The sequence below is a fragment of the Leopardus geoffroyi genome, chromosome E1 (assembly GCF_018350155.1).
Source record: "Leopardus geoffroyi isolate Oge1 chromosome E1, O.geoffroyi_Oge1_pat1.0, whole genome shotgun sequence".
Taxonomy (NCBI): domain Eukaryota; kingdom Metazoa; phylum Chordata; class Mammalia; order Carnivora; family Felidae; genus Leopardus; species Leopardus geoffroyi.
Window position 1 is genome coordinate 46,634,546 of NC_059330.1, and position 22,392 is coordinate 46,656,937.

General features: G+C 44.6%; 1 protein-coding gene across 8 annotated transcripts in view; it reads right to left on the reverse strand.

Annotated features, from left to right (window-relative positions):
- Positions 1-22,392, reverse strand: part of TEX2 (testis expressed 2) — a 108,027-nt gene that overhangs the window by 74,825 nt on the left and 10,810 nt on the right. Inside the window, exon 1 of one of the 8 annotated variants that reach the window (XM_045489471.1) lies at positions 1,306-1,425. The exons of the other annotated variants lie outside the window; for them this stretch is intronic. The gene's annotated coding sequence lies outside the window, so the exon portion shown is untranslated. Of the gene's footprint in view, positions 1-1,305; positions 1,426-22,392 lie in introns of those variants that run through there. 8 annotated transcript variants of the gene reach the window in all.

Consider the following 22,392-nt stretch of genomic DNA (forward strand, 5'->3'; position numbering starts at 1 on the left):
TTAGAGGTGGAATTGATGGCTCAAAGGAGGTGCCTGTTTACAATTTTGGAACTGTCTTGCCAATTCGCCCAATTTGCTAACGAGGCATGAAGCATCCACCTTGAACTTTTGTCAAGACTGAACATCATTTTTAATTTCTGTCCATCTGATTGATAGTAAAAAGGCATCTCAACGTTTTGATAACCACTTCAAGCTTTCCCCCCTCTGTTTCCCTTCTTCTGTTAACCAGTCATTCATACTTCTCGCTCAAGCATTTTTCCTACTCACTTGATGAGTCATGGACAGTCACCACTTTCTCTCCTGTGTGTTGCAATATTTTCCCCCATCTCTGATCTGACTTTTAACTTAATTTTTAAATATATAAAGTTTTCTATTTTGAGGTGTTGAATCTCTCAGTCTCTTAACTTTACAGTTCTGGGTTTTATACTTCCCAAGGAGGCCTTCCTCATTTCATCAGCGTAAGAGCATTAGTCTCTGAAATCATGGCAGAAAATGATGACAATAGCATATACAACACACATACTGTTCTCTGTTCCTCATACAAGGATCAAACTCTTTAGAAAAATGGACTGATACGAACAATAATTTCTCCGTATTTCCTAGCCATAATAAACGGTCAAGTATTTGGATCTTTCCCCTCCAAATCATATTAGTACGCTAAGAAAACCTAGTTTATTTTTTTTAATTTATTTTATTTTATGTTTTTTTACTTTTTAAAATTTACAACCAAATTAGTTAGCATGTGGTGCAACAATGATTTTAGGAGTAGATTCCTTATAGAAAACCTAGTTTATATATCTGAATCCATTCGTATCTACTGATTGCTTAGCTTTTCCACTCTCTGAGAAAGGAAGTAATGGGTGGAGGTAAGAGAATGTGACTTGAATGAAGGTTTCACAGAGGCATATGTGAGCTGGCCCTGGTAGACTTGACGGGCTAACCACAGAGACTCAGGGATTGAGAGTACATTCTAAGTGAGGGACAGATGATCAGGAAAGGGAAGGAGGCAAGAAACCCAAGAACATGATGAAGATCTTCAAAGTCACAAGGTACTGCATTCCTGGCAGAGGCATGGTCCTGGATGGCCAACTGGCCACACTGAGGTACCTTCTAAAGAGGCCAACTTGCCTGCAGGCCCCGTCGGATAACACTCCCCCATCCTACTCAACCACCATTGTGGACGTGACAGGGAAGGTCTTGAGCTGAGGGCAGCCTAGTGATAGACCAAGTCCAAGAGTTCCACCCAAGTGTGAGATTCTGATAATTGTTCAGTTGGTAGAAGCATCAGCCACTGGAAATTCATACCTAGTGAAGCCATGAGGCAACAGGGTCAGGAGCTCAGAGGGAGACCATGCCACTCAAATGACAGTGATGGAGCTCACCCACTTCACCTCCCTGGGCCTTGGGCTTTTTCACTGTAAACTGAGGGGACCCTCCTGGTCTTCAAGGAATTTTCCAGAAAGCTCTAAATTCTCTATGTCTATGGTTCTATGATTCAATATTCATGGAACAGAACCTAGAGTCTTATTTTCTCATTTCGCCAAGAGAAATTCTTGGCAATTGCTCGAGTCAAGTAAAGGAAACCAGAATACACTTGAACTGATTGATGTGTCTAAGGCAATTAAGTCAAAATATTTTTCTAATAATATTGAAACAGTTCATCTCACATTAAGAAATACTTCTAGACCTTGTCTTGCTTAGACCAGCTGTGGAAACATCCCTCACTTCTTCTGGACATAGGTGGAGAGTTCGCTGAGTCTCCAAAAGACGAGATGCAGATACTCAGCCCTTGTGTGTGTGCCGTGGCAACGGAAAGCTTCACTCTCTTTTGGATTCAAATTATTCCTCCTCCAGGTTCCCACCTATCCTTACAGGGACACAACTCCATACCCTCTCACAACAAATGATCTCCCTCCTCCACTGCCTAGCGTTTTTGTTTTTGTTTTCAAATGGGAAGAGAGCAAGGTAAGAGAAAGAGAAGGGCTGGCCTAGTTTTTAAGATGAAACCACCATGTGTATTTTCAGACCAAACCACCAAGTGTACCACCCTCTCTAAATCATTAACACTGCTATCCACTGCCTGTGAGGCGTCCCCACCCCCAGGCCTGCGAGTCACTCCCACTGCCATGGACCTCTGCATGGACCTCTATCCCACCTGCGGTGGGGGGTTGGGGGGACGGACTTCTCCAGATCCCAGTCAGGAGGGGACTGTAGCATGCAGACTTGGACTAGGACATTGCTGTTTCCAGGAAATTCCTGAATGAGCTCACTGATTTCTTAGTCAGATCTCCTAGTGGTGCGATTCCAGGCCTTGTCTCTCATCCAGGCCTCCAGTTTTGTCTCCCTCCTTTCTCCCTCTAAGCAGATGGCCCTGCCCCTAATTCACTGGGAAGGTGGTAGGAGTTGCCGTCTTGTCTCCCATACCCAATTATGTACACGAATCACTATTCTCATCCCTTGGCTAGAAATTCTTCTATCTGTTCCTCTCTAATCCACACCCACACACAGATCTTATCTAGGTCCAAAGAGGTCTAATTCTAAACCGAATGGATCCATTTGTCCCCTCATTCCTGCCCACCCAACCCAACCCAACCCCACACTAGGGACCACTGATTCTCCAACCACCAAGGATCCAACCCCAAAGGTCATCTCTGATGTTCCCTTCTTTATTCTCCAAACCTCTTTTCTTCCCCACATCCTCTTGACAGAGTTCTTTTATCACCTCACACCTCAACATTTCTTTCTGGCTTCATCCCCTATCCCATCTCCACCCACATGGCATCCTGCCACCAGGCTTGTCTTCTTTATTTAAAAAAAATTTTTTTTTCAACGTTTTTATTTATTTTTGGGACAGAGAGAGACAGAGCATGAATGGGGGAGGGGCAGAGAGAGAGGGAGACACAGAATCGGAAACAGGCTCCAGGCTCTGAGCCATCAGCCCAGAGCCCGACGCGGGGCTCGAACTCACAGACCGCGAGATGGTGACCTGGCTGAAGTCAGACGTTTAACCGACTGCGCCACCCAGGCGCCCCAGGCTTGTCTTCTTTAAACACTACTCTTATCACGTCATTCTTCTGCTCAAAAACCTTTCTTGTTCTTGTGTCTCTTTGGCTTTCAGGGTCCAACATTACATGGCCACCCTCTCTCTCAACCTTATTTTCTGTTACTCTCCAACGTGTTCCCAACGTTCTGGTTGGGTTTGATGAACTATCTCCTCCTTCCCACCTCCATTCATGCAGCTCTCTGTATTGGAAATGCCTTGCCTTGTCAAGTGCTAGCATCCTCCATGAAGCCAGTGATGCTTGAATTGAACCCCAGGCCTTCCTCCTAGACAACTCCAGCCTCCCAGCTGACCCCCTACAACATTTATGCCACACAAGTAATCATAGAATGTGTATTCTCAACCAAGAGTAGTTGACTTTCAAAGGTTCATCAGTAAGTCAGTTGTGTGAAATTCAAAATCCATTTATCCTGAAGGAAAATACATGGGAAATAGGTTCTAGGCCATGAAATGTATGCAATCCACAGTGTAACTTAACCGTGATACAAATGTACCTTTCCAACCACGCAGAAGATAACTCAAAAGAAAAACACATTCTGAATTCAGATAATTCCAGAACGAAGGCCTCTGTCCATACTCCAGAAAGAGACAATTCTAGAGAATGGGAAGCCAAAAGCCAGGGTATAAATCGAAACGCTTCTCATGCATCTGCTCCAACCCGACCTCTAGAATCTGAACTCCAATTTCCAATCTAGCCCAAGGACAGGAGTCTGTTTTAACTCATGTGCAAAATTTTCTCATTCAATAGAAGCAAGACCCTGGAAAAATACAGAGGAATTGGACCTGTCTCTGCCCCTAGACACATAGGGGCCAGGTAGCCGTCAGAGGACATGCTTCCTCCTGGGGCACCTCCATGCAGCAGCAGAACTGCTTTGGTGACTTCCAAGCATCGCCATGGCAAAAGGCATCAGGGAGAACACGGGGAAAAAATATTTTTTACTGTTTATTTTTGAGAGAGAGTATGAGTATGAGTGGGGGAGGGGCAGAGAGAGAGCGAGGGAGACACAGGATCTGATGCAGGCTCCCGGCTCTGAGCTGTCAGCACAGAGCCCGACACGGGGCTCGAACTCACAAACCACGAGATCACGACCTGAGCCGAAGTCAGATGTTTAACCGACTGAGCCACCCAGGTGCCCCAAGAACATGGGGAAATTTTAAATTTGTCCAGAGAATAGAGCAGGGCATACAGATAACTTCTAATTAGGAACTTGGTGGCCACTCCTCAGTGGGGATTAGGTTCTAAGGTCAGTGCAAAAAGCAACCAATAGCCAAGATTTCCCCACAAAGTACCGTATAAATGCTTCAGGTGACCTTGTGCAGTCACTGTTGTGCCAAGTCAAGTCTAAGAAACTTCAAGGCCAGCAAAAGGATGGAACTAAAGACAAGACTGAATGTGGCTGGCCGTTCACCCCACTCCGCCCCCAGGAAGGCTAACAAAACTCTAACGCAGATGGGAAGTTCCAGAAGCTCCCGCTCGCCTGCAGCATTTGCTCTTGTTTTAATGTCAAGTCTCTGTGACCTTAATACACATTAATAGGTGTGCTGGGAAGATTAAGGTGGAAGGTGGGGAGTTTTCTGAAGTCAGAGAAACCTGGTTAAGAATTCAAACTCAAGCATTCCAGCTTCAGATCCCTGCTACACTGCTTATCAGTGTGTGACTGGACAAATTACTGCAAAAAGCTTCTGTTTCTTTTGGAGAAAAATGGAGGTAACAGTGCCTACTTCAGAAGGGCTGCTGGGAAAATTAAGAAATAACATTTAGCATATGTAAATTCTTAGTATCAGCATCCACAGCAGGCGGGGCACATCTTCTTTATCCTTGCCCACTGGGCCATGTTATCAAGGACCAAACGGCTGGTCTCCAGCCTCTCTAACCACCTAAACTAGAGACTGTCCTGTCTGACTTCAAGTTTAGTTCTGGCAACTGTGACCATTAAGAATTATAAACACAAGGGCAAAACAGAAATATGGAAAGGTCTATAAATTGTAGTGCAACATGAAAAAGCAGAAGTTGGGATGGTGAGCATTAAAACAAACAAACAAACAAGAAAGAACATACAACTAACAGGATCCTAGGAGGCTACAGAGACTAAATATTAACAGTCGGTACTTTACTGTGAGTTGTATTTTTTGCTTTTACTGCAGGGCTGGTTAAAAGGACCACTTTTAAAATGAAGGTGCTGAATGAGGTCTGTGGTTCCACCAACCTCTTTTTTTCTGTCCCTTCCCCACTTTGGCCACATATTTTTGCCAGATTCTAGCAAATGATGTTTAACAGTGATTGGCTAATTCTGTTTACTATTTTTCCATTTCAATGCTGATCTAAATTTTAACCAATAATCCACATTCATAAAGGGTTTACAATAACATTATGAAATCAAATCACTGACACAGGTGTAATGATGATAAGCATGGCTAAGTAAGCAAGAAACCATCAGTTGCTTAACTCTGATAGTCAAGGTCAACCTCATTCTAAAAGGTAGTGAGAGAACATTCAGTTTAAGGAGGGAGACCCGATACTACCTCTAATAACAATGTCTAGAGTTAGACCAATCCTCTCTCAGAAATTCTTATTATGTCACCTACAGCCAATCAGAACTTGGAATCAGCATGAAACCATACAGGCTTGCAATTCCAAACAGAGGAAAAGAAACTTGACGATTTGGGTAGCTTTTGTGTCCTCATCCTGGGTAATGCATAGTTTCTATTAAGCCTTTTGAAACGCTGAAAATGGCCCCCTGGCTCCCATGGGGTTTCTTAGCAGGTGTCAGGCTGGAACTACCAGCCTAGGTCAGCTCTACCTAGGAAACTGGTGGGACAGCCGATTAGCCAGCTCTAAGCACCTTCTTATTCCTAGTAATCAAAGGGCAAATGAATCTTAGGATTGGGCGGAGGGGAAATGTACCAGAAAATCTTAGGAAATCTGTTCCTGCAAAAGACTCAACCACCCCTGCCCATCTCAGGGCTTATCATAATTGAGGAGGGGGGGATCAGAAGACAAATAATTTGAAAAAATTCCCCAGTAATCACAGCCTATGTAGGTGAACACACATGCCCCCCAATATCTACCATGGAACTGAGACTCACTGGTCTAAATCAACTTAGAATATCAGGACCACATTATACTTACTAACTTACACACACACACACACACACACACACACACACACACACACACGGGAAAGGGTGATGAAATCACCAGGAAGTCAATTGGAAATACAGTACCTGCCATTCCTAAACACCAGTAACTAGTTGATCCAGTCTACATCTATGTTAGAAGGCACTGCCTTAGAAGCGACTGCTCTGTACCTACGGTCAAAGGGCGGGGAGGTGTCTCTCTGTCAAGGTTAATCAGTGAACTACCTCAGACCTGTAACAGAGTATAAATTGTGAAATCAAGAGAGCCTCATTTCAGATGAGGAATCAGAGGTGGGCCACTGCTTTCACGGGCATAGGACACAACTGGACTGAGTTTTGCTCTTGATCTTTGATACACCTGACTGCACTGTTTGCCCCTTGAGTTGTGGCCTCATCTCCTGGGGCTGGTCCTAGTTCCCGCTCCCCAACCCGACCCCAACCCAGACCCTAGGTATAGAGCTGACCCCAGCCAGAGAGGGCCTCCACAGCTGTCCATTCCTGAAGGTCTGTTTCATTGCTGTCTCAAGGACCAAAAGCAAGACAGAAGGCAGCAATGAAGGGCAAATGAAAAAAACAAACAAACAAACAAACAAACAAAAAAATGTGGATGCACAAAGTAACGAGAAAAAGCTGTTTCTTGGTAGATAAGGGGGAATAAGCACCAGGAGCGGTTCATAACCAGAAATACGAGTACACGGCTTAGAACTAAACTGCCTAATCTAATTCTGGAGGCACTATAAACCTGATGGCTGTACTGGGGCCCCATGTGACGTTTCAAAGAAGAGAATGCTGTAAAGTTGTGATCTTGATGTTCTTCTGCTCATGGGCCCAACAACTGCCTAGAAGCAGCTTCCTGCCCTTTCCAGATGATTAGCGCTGTGTTGTTGGGTTTCGCCCTCCAGCTTCTGTGGGTCCTTAGGGAGTACACTTGGCCAAAGCAAAATGCCAAAACAGAAGCAGCATTTTCTGGCCATCCACGTGTAATTAGGATACCATAAAATCCCACAGCAAAAACTCAACACCCAAAAGCAGAGCCTGGGGCAGCTGAGACTAGCTGGGAAGTGCCACATCTTGGGAGTGGCCTCGCCGGGACTGCATCTTCCGATCTGTCAAATGAGAGTCGTGATGGTGAAAGCCCAGCCCTCAAATTGCCAGGAGAAAGAATAAATGGGACCGCACTTCATAAACTGTGAAGCTTGGGCACCGACAGCATAGAAATGTTATAATTAACCACAGGGCTCTCTCCCCATGGACAGGATGGAGTAAAGAACACCAACAGAATATTATTATTTCTTCTCAAAGACCTGTTTGGCAGTTACTTTATTAAAAAAATTTTTTAATGTTTATTTTTGAGAGAGAGAGAGAGAGAGAGAGAGAGAGAGAGCTGGGGAGGGGCAGAGAGAGAGGAAGACACAGAACCCGAAGCAGGCTCCAGGCTCTGGGCTGTCAGCACAGAGTCTGACGTGGGGCTCAAACTCACTAACCTGAGAGATCATGACCTGAACCGAAGTCAGACACTTAACCTACTGAGCCACCCACGTGCCCTGGCAGTTATTCTATTTAAATAAAGATGCAACATGGTTATCTTCAGAAAATAGAAGGTTTTTTTTCATCCAAAAACTTTATGCGGCCACTTTCTGAGCTGAGAAATTAACTTTTACACAGGCCTCGAGGCCTCAAGGCCTTACCAAGAAGATCCCGTTTAAGCCAAACAACTCGGAGAGGTAAGCACTATTATTACTCTCACATTTTGCAGATGTGGAAAAAGGATGAAAGTGGCTTAGGCAACTTACCAAGGCAACAAAACTACTGACTAGCAGAGCTAGGGCTCACGGGCCAAGGCCATGCTCTACACCTCTGCACTTAATGCCTCGCTCAGGTTATTTCCAAGGACAAATCAACCCATGGTCAACAGAAGCTCTCTACAGGTGCTCTGTGCTTCCGTAAAGACTTACATCTATTCAACATTTATTGAACACTGGCTGCATGCCAAGCCCATCACTGAAAGACAAAGACCTTCACACCGTCTGTCCAGGGAGAGCATCAACTCCAGGGTGAACCCTGAGTCTAAAGACACCTCAGGAAAGCAATGAAGAGTACTTTTTTTTTTTTAAGTTTATTTATTTATTTTTGAGAGAGGGAGAGAGAGCGTGCACGCATGCACACACACACAAGCACGAGTGAGCGGGGGAAGGCAGAGAGAGAATCCCAAGCAGGCTCTGCACTCTCAGTGCAGAGCCTGTGATGGGGCTCAAACCCATGAACCATGAGATCGTGACCTCAGCCGAAATCAAGAGCCAGATGCTCAACCAACTGAGCCACCCAGGTGCCCTGAAAAGTACTTTTTAAAAAGTCCCAGTACGGGATTCAGCATCTGACTCTTGATCTCAGCTCAGGTCTGGATCTCAGTGTTGTGAGTTCAAGCCCCAACCCACGTTGGGCTCCACGCGTGGTGTGAAATCTGCCTTAAAAAACAAAACAAAGCAACTTGTAGTAATTCATAGAACAGACTATAAAATACTTAGTTGTATTGTTATAGGCCCCTCAAAGCCTGCTTGGGATGACAATCAACCTATTAAGGAAATATGCTCCGCATCAGGAAGACTTTCTTATAGTATAGTACACCATAGTTTTTAGCAAAAAGAAATCCGGCAGGACCTAATCAGCCTTCAGCACTACATGGTCTCCCCACCTCCCCTACTTTATTGCTGTATATAAGTAAATGTTCTATTGCATGTACTAAAATTTTAAGAAAACCCTAAAAATACTGCACATCCCTTTTTGTGTGCTATGGGAACATATTTCCATCTTAGGGAAGTCAGTCACAATTAGCTGGGACTTCCCTGAGACAGTGAGAGGCTACATCAGATGAGGCTGTGTAGCAAATGTTCCATCCACGTTATTGATTACCTGGTGACTTTATTGATATCTGTCTTCCCTTTTATACTAGCCATCTCAGGCAGCTGCTACCACAGGTTTTCCCCATGTAAACTACCCCACGAAATGTTCATCTAAATGTCTCCAGGGACTACCATATGGAAACTGACGTCAAAAACAACATCCAAAGACAAGCTCTTATTTTCTTCTCAATTTATTATGTCTATAAAACAAGAATTTGGAGTTGATTGTAGATCTAAGGCTCTCTCTTTTATTTTAAATGTTTATTTTATTTATTTTTGAGAGACAGAGCGCACACGAGCGAGCGCAAGCAGGGGACGGGCAGAGAGAGAGAGGGAGACGAGGATCCAAAGCAGGCTCCATGCTAACAGCAGAGAGCCTGACGTGGGGCTCAAATTCATGAACTGTGAGATCATGACCTGAAGTCAGATGCTTAACCAACTGAGCCGCTCAGGCGCCCTAAGGCTCTCTTGACTTCACAATTTATGCACTGTTACAGGTCTGTTTGCACAAACATTTTAATTTCAGCCAAACCTTTCTAGCTGCACATGTGGGATTTAAGCTCTAAGAGCAGAGACCACAATTTAGCATTCAGTACTTGCCATTTGTATCCTGCCTTACAATGCGCAAAGCAGTACTGGAATAGCCCTCAGGGAGCTTAGAGAAGGGCTGTGGGAGATATCATCGCATAATCAACACAAGAGCTCTGAAGTAACATGAAGGGTACCAGGAGGGCACAGCCTGTAGGGAAACCTAATCAGTTTGAGGATCAGTCACGGTAGGGTCCCTGGAGCAAGTGGGAATTGGGCTGACATCTCAAGGGTGAGTGTGAGTTGGCCAGGACTGTAATGTGGGCAGTCCAGAAGGGAGCATGGCATGAGCCAGGGACCTAAGGCAGGAGCACAACCTAACAGAGGAATACAAAGAAGCCCCTTGAATGTGGGTACAGTGGACACAGCATGAGACTGGAAAGGTAGGCAGGGACCAGGTCATGCAGGGCTTTGAAGGCCACATCAAGAGCAATGAGGAACAGCTGAAGGGTCACTGTATGTTGTCTAGAGGCAGGTTCGGAGGTGATCAGATGCACGTTCTGAAAAGCTCACTCGGTGCAGTGTGAAAACAGACTGGAAAGGGACAAGAAGGGACTCAGAAAGGTCAGTTACACTCTTACATTTTAGGTGAAAGGTGACAGTAGCCCAGACAAGGGAGGTGGCTGTGGAGATGAGACAAGGGGCCTGAGAGAGAGAAGATGAAATGGGTGGGACTTGGTGGGTGGGCTAGGGAAGGAGGAAGAAGGTATTTCCAAGGACAAGCCTTAGGCTTACAAGAGAGACAGTGGTCAGTGGTCCCATTTATCATGTCTGGGAATAAGAGAAGGATCACGTTTAGGGGGAACGGAGTAGGTGCAGTTTGGAACATCTTTTTTTAATGTTTATTTATTTATTTTGAGAGAGAGAGAAAGTGCAAGCAAGTGGGGAAGAGGCAAAGAGAGAGGGGGGAAAGAGAGAGAACCCCAAGCAGGCTCCATGCTGTCAGCGCAGAGCCCAGCACGGGGGTCGATCCCATGAACCATGAGATCATGACCTGAGCCAAAATCAAAAGTTGGACACTTAACTGACTGAGCCAACCAGGCACCCCCAATTTGGGACATCTTGAGTCTGACACTTGGTGGCCTCCAAAGGTAAATGTCAGAAAGGTGTCGAAAGTTCTGCTTCAATAACTAATACTATTATACATCCACCCAGAAGGGAGACTAATCATTCCTTACAAATACCCAAAACCAGTAGAAAGAGAATTCGTTGAATGACGAAGTATTTTCTTGAAGTGACCTCTAACGATACTGTGCAGGTAACATATGTAATAAAACCATTTCAGAAATGTCTGCCTACGTTCAACTTTTTGGAACATCTTTCAGAGAAATTGAATGCCATCTACTGTTCTACACATGCAAAAAAATCTTCAACTTTTGGGACCCTAATTTAAACCAGGCAGCAAACAAGAAATTTCAAAATGGAGCAGGAAAAATAAGTTTCCTAAAATGAGGAGTTGGCCGGGGGGGGGGGGGGGAGGGAGGGCAGGGGGAGATCTTGGCATCACCCAGACAGCTCACTTGGCATGCACTAATTCACTCAAAGTTCTGAGTTATGGAAAACAAACTTTGAATGAAGAGACATCAAGACACTCCTCATTCCATCTTTGTGGCCCTAAGAGGCTGGAATTGTGTTTTCATTTCAAATGAGGAATGGGAGACAGAGAAGCTGAGAAACTTGCCTAAGGCATCATTGCCAGTAAGGGCAGAAATGCAAAGCAAACAGGTCTAGGCAACTCCCTTTACCAATGCCCACCACCACCAGGAAGAGGAAGAAGCAGCTATTTCCTTGGCACTGATCCTCTGCTGTAGAGGTTGAAAATTGGGACATTTGTTTTGGAAGGTGTTTTCTGTTATCACCTGTAGTTCAGCAATTACATTCTTAGCCTCAAGATAACCTTAATTTTTAAAGAGTTTTCTTTGTCAATTCAATTGTCTCTGTTTCGGCTTCTTAAAGGGTTTTTGCCTGGTTGGACATATAAATCACACCCAAGGGGTGCCTGAGGGGCTCAGTTGGTTGAGCGTCCGACTCTTGATTTTGGCTCAGGTCAAGATCCCAGGGTTGTGGGATTGAGCCCCACGTTGGGCTATTCGCTAGGAATGGAGTCTGCTTAAGATTCTCTCTCTCTGCACCGCTCCCCCCCCCCCCCCACTGCTTGTGCTCTCTTGCTCTCATACACAAACAAACAAATCACACCCAAAAATGCTTTATAAGGTTTAGTTGTGATTGCTTATAAAATTTGGATCCAAATGTAAACTCAGATCTGGAAAAAACAAATGTTTGTTTTTCATCAAATGCCTACTGCACGTTTCCAGCCAAAATCCACTGAAACTATGGTGAATAAGCCGCCTCTAACTTACAGAACAATTTTTCAAAAACCACTTATTCTTAAGCCAAACTCAGAACTTTTTTCCCTGAAGAAGAAACGCTATCACGTACATTCCTTGCCAGGCCACAAAGCTTAATACCTCAGTCAACCAAGGATCCTGTATGTTAACAGGAAATATTACATAGTCCTTACAAAGAGTGTGTAAATTATATAGAAATGGGGGAACATGCAAGTGAAATCACGATAAATGAGGAAAAAACACAAACTAGTACATACACTGATTACACAACGTTTATAAAGGTAAGCGTGTTGATATGCTAGAGTGAGAGAGTTTAATTTTCCTCTGTATCGCCACCTACACATACACATGTATGTAAGTATATGTATACAATGCATGTGTGGATGTGTGTATAAAGGTCTTTGTCAACAAATGCTTACGGTCTATTAGCCCTCCAAATACCTTGAAGCACTGCTCAACTTGGAACTGCTGCCCACGGGCCAGCCCCCAACACCCAGCCCTGACATAGACTCTCAGGTGCGTTGCTGGCTCAGGGACCTGGCAAAGTGGCTGAGGGGACACTGAAGAGGAGGAGGGCAGAGCAGGAGTTACAGAGGGAAGAGGGGAGCAAGGGACAGGTGGCCTCAGGGAGCTGAGGCAGGCGCCTGCCAGGGTGGTAAGAGCATGCTTTTCCAACTCAGATGGGGAGCAAACCCCAGCTCAGCCCCTCACCAGCTGTGTGACCTCAAGTGAGGTACACAGTATTTCCGAGCTTCAGTTTTTTCTCTACAAAATGGGAAAAATAAAGTCTACCTCACAGCAGCTGTGTGGGGATGAAAGGAGCTCCACACAAGCCCTTACACAGGCTTCTCCTTGGAGGGCTAGCCCCCTGCCTCCCTTCGCAGGTGTCGTCACTGTCCCGGTCTGCAAAGAGGTGGCAATAACAACAGGATGTTGTACGGATGAAAGGAAGATGTATGGTACTGGGTCTGTCCATTGTGGCCCTTATGCAGATACTGGTTATTAAGACATCGCTCATTTTTTTTTTTTTAAGACATCGCTCATTTGTCAAGTTAAAATTTATTGGAAATGTTTGCTCATCTTACGGAACACTCGCAGAACAAGTTATTTGTGATCCAAGGTTTTACTATATACTATTTCCCAGAAGATTGATTTTGTCAACGAAATCAAATGACATTCAATTAAAAATGACATTCAGGAGGGGCACCTGGGTGGCTCAGTCGGTAGAGCCTCCGACTTTGGCTCAGGTCACGATCTCGCAGTATATGAGTTTGAGCCCACATCGGGCTCACTGCTGTCAGCACAGAGCCTGCTTCAGATTCTCTGTCCCCCTCTCTCTGTCCCTCTCTTGCTTGTGCTCTCTCTCTCTCAAAAGTAAATAGAGCATTAAAAAAAAAAAATGACATTCAGGAAAGGGGCACCTGAGTGGCTCAGTTGGTTAAGCATCCAACTCTTGATTTCGGCTCAGGTCATGATCTCACCATGTGTGAGTTCGAGCGCCATGAGTTCTACGCTGACAGCGCAGAGCCTGCTTGGGATTCTCTCTCTCCCTCTCTCTCTCTCTGCCCCTTCAAAAAAAACTACATTGGGAGGGGGGAAAAATAGCCTAAGGCCAATAGCTATAACCCGTCACCCTGTACCCAGGTCCCTGTATCTGGAACTCATGGCCAGTCTCAGGTCAGTTGGCCTTTGGATGTGGGAACCCTTCCCAGGAAAGCATTCAGGTTGTCAGACTTTGTGGAGTAACAAGTGAAGAGTCAGTTTGCTCATTTTAAAGACCGCCAGGCATGCGTAACATCAGAAAACCAGGCTCGGTGGCCAAAAGCTCAAAGCCAACCCGAGAGCAGGGAGATGCTTGGTGGGCTTTGAACCACCAAGAGGACAGCCAGAGGCAACTTTATTTCTCCTTCTGTTCTTGCCACAGGAAAAGTGATAGTAAGCAAAAGAGGTTACCAACCAGATAAGGTCAGTCATTCTCTCAAAAGGTCACGGATACCAAAGTCCCAACTCCTCAAAAGTCCTTCAAATTAATCAGTCAAAATCTCTGCAAAGAAGGGGCCCCTGGGTAGCTCAGTCAGTTAAGCATTGACTTTTAATCTCAGCTCAGGACACGATCTCATGGTTTGTGAGATTAGGCCCCTCATCGGGCTCTGTGCTGACAGTGTAGAGCCTGCTTGGGATTCTCCCTCTCCCTGTCTCTCTGCCCCTCTCCTGCTCATGTTCTCTCCCTCTCTCTCTCAAAACAAACAAATAAACTTAAAAAAAAAATCTCTACAAAGAAGCCTCACTGAATTCCACGGCCCGAAAGACAAGTGTCACTCCCCAAAATTATTAATTAATAGCAGGACTCAACTCTAATGTCTCCTCCAGACAAAGACTCTCCTGACAACCTTATCCTTAAAGCACGGCCTCCCTATCTCCTGGTTCTCTTTATTTTTTTTTAATTTAAAAAAAAATTTTTTTTTCAACGTTTATTTATTTTTGGGACAGAGAGAGACAGAGCATGAATGGGGGAGGGGCAGAGAGAGAGGGAGACACAGAATCGGAAACAGGCTCCAGGCTCTGAGCCATCAGCCCAGAGCCTGACGCGGGCTCAAACTCACGGACCGTGAGATCGTGACCTGGCTGAAGTCGAACGCTTAACCGACTGCGCCACCCAGGCGCCCCTGGTTCTCTTTATTTTAAAGAACAATATTACTACCTAACATTGTGTTATATGGCTACTTACTTGCTACCTCTCAGCCCACAGAATACATGCTCTATGAGGGCAGAAACTTAGTTTATTCACTGCTGTGTTCCCAATGTTGTGCATAGTAGGCACTTAAATATTTATTGGTTGAATGAATGAATGAACACTGCACTTAATACCTAAGTAATCTGTTTATGTCCTTTTCAGAAAATTCCATACAGCACAGAAAATAAATATATCGTTTACAGTCTAGTATATTTTTAGCAACTGGGCATTGGGTTTTAGCTCCAGAATGTAACATATTATAAATATATTATAACACTTGCTAGGAGAAAGTGAGATCTAGCTTTATACCCGGATCATCTCTACTGGGCAGTATCCTTTGCAGGAGCACAAGCCTTGCTAATGCAGACTGTGAACATGGTACTTCTCCTTTCCAGGGAACCAATGTATAATGTTGTTTCTGCTGGGAAAATGCATTTCCTTTAGGAAACTGAAATTCCAAGCCAGCCGTTAACAAAGAAAAGGATCCTGGGGCGTCTGGGTGGCTCAGTCTGTTAAGCGTCTGACTCTTGATTTCGGCTCAGGTCATGATCTTACGGTTCGGTTTGTGGGTTTGAGCCCCACGTCGGGCTCTATGCGCTCTCGCTCTCTTGCTCGCTCACTCTCTCTCTCTCTCATTGCCCCTCCCCTTCTTGCTCTCTCTCTCTCAAAAATAAATGAAAAAAAAAAAAAAAAAAGAAAAAGAAAAGAAAAGGATCCTTCAAGAGAAGGGGGGAATACCCCTGGGTGGCAGTGACTTCTTAGATCTTGATGGCTTAAATAAAAGCTCCTCTGCAAGTCGCCATCCACCAGGGGTCCACAAGTGGAAATCACAGAGCTGTTGCCACCAACAGGACTCCAAGGTCTACACCTGTGCTCCCAGGCCTGCCTTTGGACCAGAAGCTGCCACCCTCAGCTTGCCTCACCTGCCAGGCCCATTGGAAGTGGAGCAGAGGCCCTGAGAGCAGGATGCAGATCTAATACATGCAGTTTGTATAAGGCACTTTCTTTAAAATATATATATATTCTCGGGGTGCCTGGGTGGCTCAGTTTGTGAAGCGGCCAACTCTTGGTTTTGGCTCAGGTCGTGATCTCACAGTTTGTGAGTTCAAGCCCCACGTTGGCGCTCTGTGCTGACAGTGCGGAGGCTGCTTGGGACTCTCTCTCTCTGCCCCCACCTCCGCTTGTTCATTTTCTCTCTCTCTAAATAAATAGACTTTAAAATACATATTTTTAAGTCTATTTTTTAAAATCTATTTTTATATATATGTACATATATTCTCAAATGGTAGAACTCTGAAGTCATGTTGTGCATAATAAAGTACGCAATATCTCCTTCACAACTAACATAACAAGCAATTCATCTAGCATCAATTTTAGGTTCTTAAAACCCACTTGGTCAAAGGCTGCGTCAGTCGTTTCACTCTAAGGGGAAAAGCATATGAGTAACCAGGGAAATAAATGCAGAGTCGGTACTGCTTTTTCATATACACATAATAAATAATTGCACCTAAACAAAAAGATCTCCAAAAAGTCCCTCACAGAAAACACGGGCCCCAGCTTTTGAGGGGACTGAGGAGTTGCACCTTCTGGAAGCGCTACTCTCAACATCTGTACAACTCTCTCAAAATCAGCCTGGCTGCCCGCTCCAGCCCTGCTAAATCTTACTGTCCAACAAGCCACAAAGCACACTCCCAAGCGAGCGCCTCTACCTGCCAATGAAAAATGCCAGCTCCTTCCTAACGTTCTCTTCCAAAACCTTGCATCGTATTATTTTACATCAAGGGTTTTTTGGGTTGTTTTTTTTTTTAACATCTATTTATTTTTGAGAGACAGAGAGACAGAATGTGAACAGGGGAGAGGCAGAGAGACAGAGTTACAGAATCTGAAGGAGGCTCTGGGTTCTGAGCTGTCAGCACAGAGCCTGATGTGGGGCTCGAGCTCACAAAGCACAAGACCGTGACCTGAGCCGAAGTCAGACGCTTAGCTGACTGAGCCACCCAGGCGCCCCGTCAAGGGTTCTTAACATCTACATGCAAAATTTGGTCTGTGTGTACATGTGTTTCCTAGGGAGACGGTGCATAGTGTTCAGAGGTTGAAGGGGTGTATTTTCCAAAAGGGAAGACACCACTCTTTCAAGGGGTTCCAGAACTTTATCTGTTCTTTTGGGAAACCAAAGTTTCTCAGAGCCACCTCTGGTGAGCGACGTTTCTATCAAGTTGGGAACTATTTCAAATCAGACACGTTTTCCCAGGAAAAATACCAGGAAGCCAAAGTACTAGCTGCAACACTTGCTCTGGGGGTGTGGATCGCTGGCATTTCTGGGGTGCCCAACAAGAACCCGTTGGGCCTCACAGTAAGGTAAATCAAGATGGTGAGTCAATGTGAGGTCTGCGCTTAGGGTGTTGATTCTTGAATTTGCTTTGGACTCTTGGATGTTGGCATTTTCCACCGCGGGGCTTCGATACTTCATGATAACTTACTAAGTTTTCCTCAGAAACGCGTTATTTTATCCAGCTTCATAAGAAAGGCCAAAATTAATGTGGGGTCAGCTGTGCTTCGGTGTATCACTCAAAATGCAGGGCACAGCTCCACAGAAACTTTCCTTCAAGGCAAGTCTTTTCTTTGAGCACTTCTCCATCAAACGTAACCCTTAAGGCACTGTTCCCACCATTCTCTGCCTCCGTCAAGAAACTATGTCCTAGGTATTTAAAAAAATTTTTTCAATATCCTGTAAGGATGCAAACATGCACATTCCTCTTCCCATTTTTTAAAAATTGACTTTCCATTTTTGTTTTAACGAACCACTGCTCTCTAGGAGCTGTTTCTAACATGGAAATTTAAATATCATACAAATAAATTTAAATATCCTTCAGATTACACGAACTCTCCACTTCCACCAACCCCAGCTGCCAGACCTGCTGTGATCACACATCCTTTGTTTCTACAAACCATGTAACAAAGTGACCTTGTTACTCTGAAAATCTCACTTTCATTTCAAGTCCACCCAGTTACCAATCTTCTTTCACACATACGGCAATTCTCGGTCTCTCTTCAAAAATGTGGCCGAAGGTATAATAAAAGAGGGGCTAAAAAAAAACCCTGTTCCCTGCTGGTTCTCCTGGACCACAATCTTCCTCTGTCATTTCCTTTACACCAAAAGGTACCACTGTATTTGGAAAATAATCAGTTTTGGAAAAAGGTACCTTTACACTATTATTTCCAGAACAACAAGATGTACAGAAGGAGAAATTATAATCTGCTGAGAAAATTGCAAAATAATTTCCAACGCTATTTGCTATAATTTGACAATTCTATCTTAAGAGTCTAAGAACTGTATCATTGTGAGATGTCTCAAAGCCATTATCCTAACTGAAATCTACTCAAATGGAATAGTTGCTTTTCAAGTCACATGAAGGTACATATAGACCAGAGATCCTCCCTATTAAGTCAAGGGATGGTTATACCTATAAAGTACGTCACCAAAGCAGTAAAGATCTTAGCTTCAAAATATCTTAATCATTTATCTTGATCTGTGCACGCACCAATAAAGTATTGAACAATGCTCCTTTAAAAAAAATCAAAGTCAGGAAATGCAGACATCCATCTATCTGGTTTTCACTCCCAAGTTTTTGTTCTCCACACATTTTTATTGTTTTCTTTTAAACACACTGGACTTTTGGGGCGCCTGGGTGGCTCGGTTGGTTAAGCGTCTGACTTCGGCTTAGGTCATGATCTTGCGGTTCGTGAGTTCGAGCCCTGCATCAGGCTCTGTGCTGACAGCTCAGAGCCTGGGGCCTGCTTCTGATTCTGTGTCTCCCTCTCTCTCTGCTCCTCCCCTGCTTGCACTCTATCTCTCTCTCTCTCTTTCTCAAAAATAAATAAACAGTAAGAAAAATTAATTATAAACACACTGGACTTTTCACTTCTCTGTGTTCACCGAAGAGAAAAGTGGAATGGATAATCCCAAACAACTGACTTGGGAACGCACTGCATTTTTCAGTAGCTTCCCATTAAAATGGGTCTGTGTGGGAGGAACATAAACCAAGCAGACTGGAGTGGGAAGAGAGCCCCTGGGCACAACAGGGAGCAAAGGGAAACCAGCTAAAGGCTTAAAGACCAGCAAGAAATAATCTACTCAGATAACTGAGAGCCGATGCCATAACTTTCTCTGTTATTTAAAATCCACAGTGCTGACTCTTCATTAATTTTGGATGAATTTCACGGTAGGTTTTTTGTAATTACCAACAGCTTGCATTACTAGCTCATGAGATGGCTCTATCAATTCAGAGATCTGGTTTCCTAAGCAGAGCCTCCTGGATCACATCCCCACCTCCATGTGAAGGTTAATGCTGCCAAGGGGCTAATGAATCCTCAGAAGCAGCAAGAGTAGGAGACCTTCCTCCCAAACCGTTTCAGGGCCGGACCCCTGACTCCCCAGAGCACTGGGGAAGAAACTCGGAGAGGGGAAGAAGCTTAAGCTACGCAAGGTAGAAAATGATCACCTTTTACTGCAGTTTAAATTTCTGCTTGTTGCAATAATGCACATTTGTCGCCGATGCTCTCTTGTATGTTGGCCTGCCTCTGGAAGAACAGTCTTTCTGAAAGCAATAACTTCTGTCTTTTCTGCCTCTGGCAACATTGGAATAAGGAATATAAAACAGAATCCTACTTTCATGAGCACAGCTTGCCATCACAGGATACATATGAGGTCCACAAAGAAAGGTAGGAGCCTGTGACAGCAATGGCGTATGTGTGTTCCTGGCCAGTCAGAGGCCACCAGAGCAGATGGCTGACTTCTGGGATAGAAGGGGGTGAGCTGAGACCCCCGGCATCCCAGGTAGGAGCAGGCCCCACCGTCCAGAACCACACAGCTGGAAGGACCAGCCTCTGGGTTCTCTGTCTAGCTCAGGTCCCCCTTTCTGGCTGCAGAGAAGAATTACCAGACCTAACAGAAAAGTCAGTGACAGGGAACAGATTAACTTAGAACTCATTAAGAAAAAAAAGGTGGGGGGGAGGAGGAAAGGGAGGAAAATGAGGTGATGTAAGAGATAAACCCAAGAAAAATGAAAAGAGAGGCTTATGAGAAGTTAGGGAACAGTCAGGACACTGACCAAAAAAAAAAAAAAAAAAAGACTGAAGAAACCAAGGACAAAATATCCTAGCACATGGTACGTGGCTTGTAGGACAAGTTTATCCAGTGCTCTCCCAACAAAGGATACCTTAAGGACCGGAAAAGGGGAGAGAGGACAGTAGGGAGGAAGGAGAATCTCAGGGACCCAGGGGTAGCCAGGGAGGACCAGTGAGAAGCCAGGCTTGCGTGCATGGACTCCCGCCCCTTAGAAACCTGCAGTCTGTGCTCTATGTTCTTTCACTTCTGTTAATCTGCCCCTCCTTTCTAAATAGCTGGCCTGAGAGTTTTCTAGACGAGTGGTACGGAGGCTTTAGAGCTGGAGTCCCTCCTCAACTTTTCTCCTTCAAGGGCCGTTTGGAAACCTGATGAACATCAAAGACCCTACCACCACCAAATACAAAGACTTCACACTCAGTTTTCTAGAAGACATAGACTCCTCCCCTCCCTCCACCCCCCCCAAGGTTTTTAAAAACCCTGCTTGAAAGAACCCGTTACATGGTTCTGAGTGACAGGTTAAAAACTTTTTGATGTACACCCTTTGGATGGTGGGTGCGTGGTCTTTTAGAAGTCTGGGCAGAACAAAAGAGAGCAAGATGAAGTCCTGCCCCAAGAAAACAGTCTTAGTGCCTCCCGAAGTTCCATGGTTTTTTTTTTTTTTTTTTTTTCTAACTCTTGGCGCAAAGACCTTAATGGGAAAATAGGTGGTTCCTTTCTAGACTCTCTACAAACAACCAAAAAATTGAAAAGCAAACATTCCAAAACATACTTAAGTGCTTGCTTACGTTAAAAAAGAAAGAAAAACTGGCACACTGACTTACAAGCTATTAATCAGGAAGAAAACAATCTAATTAATCATTTGTAATTAAGAATTTATCGTGTTTAATGCCATGCGAATGCATGCTTTAAGATTCTTCAAAGACCTCCCTAAAAAAGAATGACAAAGTGGGTGAAGACCTTCAAGAGACTCTCATTTAAGAGATTCACAGAAGACTGCCTTTCACTGCAAAAGAGTCTGGACCTGCCCCACGACAGTCCCCAAGCACGGCCATTGCCTTGGGAGCAGCGTCATCTGCTGAATGCTCAAAGGATCACTGGGTAATCAGCCCATATTAACTTAGTGTGGGGATAACCCATTTGATAGGTCCTATCTCAAGCCCCAAAGAATTTGGCTTGAAATCATCGAGCCGGTTGGACGAGGGGTTCTGAAGCTAGTTTCGGGGCTTCCTGCTTGTCTGGCAGGGCCACTCCCTCCCTAAGCAAGAGCATCACGGTAGGTTTTTTGTAATCAGTCAGAGAAACTGATGTGTACCCTACAACAACGGGCAGAAATACAGACACGGATGAACCAGGTAACTACCCTCCTTTAAGGTAGCAAAAACCTTTCCTTTCCCCTTTAAATACCAATTTGGGCACCTGTGTGAACTCCTAAACTAGGAAAATGCAGCCAAAAAAAAAAAAAAAAATCACACTTTTTTCCTTAGCTTGCTATAGAGTACCCATCTCACTCATCACTTACTAACCACCACTGTGCAGTGTTGGGTGACAGGCCACAGTACCCAATTGTAGCACTGTACAAGGGAGCCCAGAAGGAGCAGCATGCTATTTCTGGGAGAGGAAATTGCAGTTAATGGGTCAACTCTGACAGATAACACAAAATGGCTAAAATTCTTAGGCCACAGTACAGCTAAGACTTGTAATTTCTGGCAGACTTCTTCTAAGCTGTGGGTTATAGAAATATACATTTATTAAACATGTTTAAAAATTTAGTTTTTGAGATTAGCACTCTGGCATTATAAGTTCATACAGTTTGAAGGACCTCTTGACCATCTGCTCCAGAAAATTCCGGGCCCTGCACTTGCTACATTTGCTGCCAAAGCAACTCTGTCACCGAATTCAGAAACTCAAGGTATGTTTTCTCCTTCCATAAGATTTTCATGCCACAAATCAGACCTCATGAAACAAAATTTGCTTCAGGCTGTTAAGCCTCTGCCAACACCCCTCTTGATCACAAAAGCTAGGCTGACCAAATGAGGTTGGTCTCTGGCTCAGAATATGATCAATAGTCATTTCTGTTGGGAGGTTTAGCCTTAAAAAAAAAGTTAATGCTCCTGCTTTCCTATTAACCTACCCCATCAGGATCGAATACCACTCATCACATCCCCATAGACATTATCCTACCCTGGGAAATTAAAACAAAAGCAACTCCTTTCCCGTGGGTCTTCTCTGACTTATTTTCCATTTCGATCTTGCCTCTGAACTTAGCCAGGGCAAGCAGCTCGACTTTCCCCGAGGACAACTCCCTTCAGACTTCTAGTACAGGTACTGCAGTGTCTGCTCTGAACTCTTAGTGGGGGGAGGGGGGGAGGCAGACGGAGACCAAGAAGGAGCCACATGAAATCAGTCATTGCCATGGGGTGATGCTCAAGAGGTCATTTCCATCAGGCATCTGGATTTGAAGACACCAAGATGGCTCCTGTTCAGCTTCCATGATA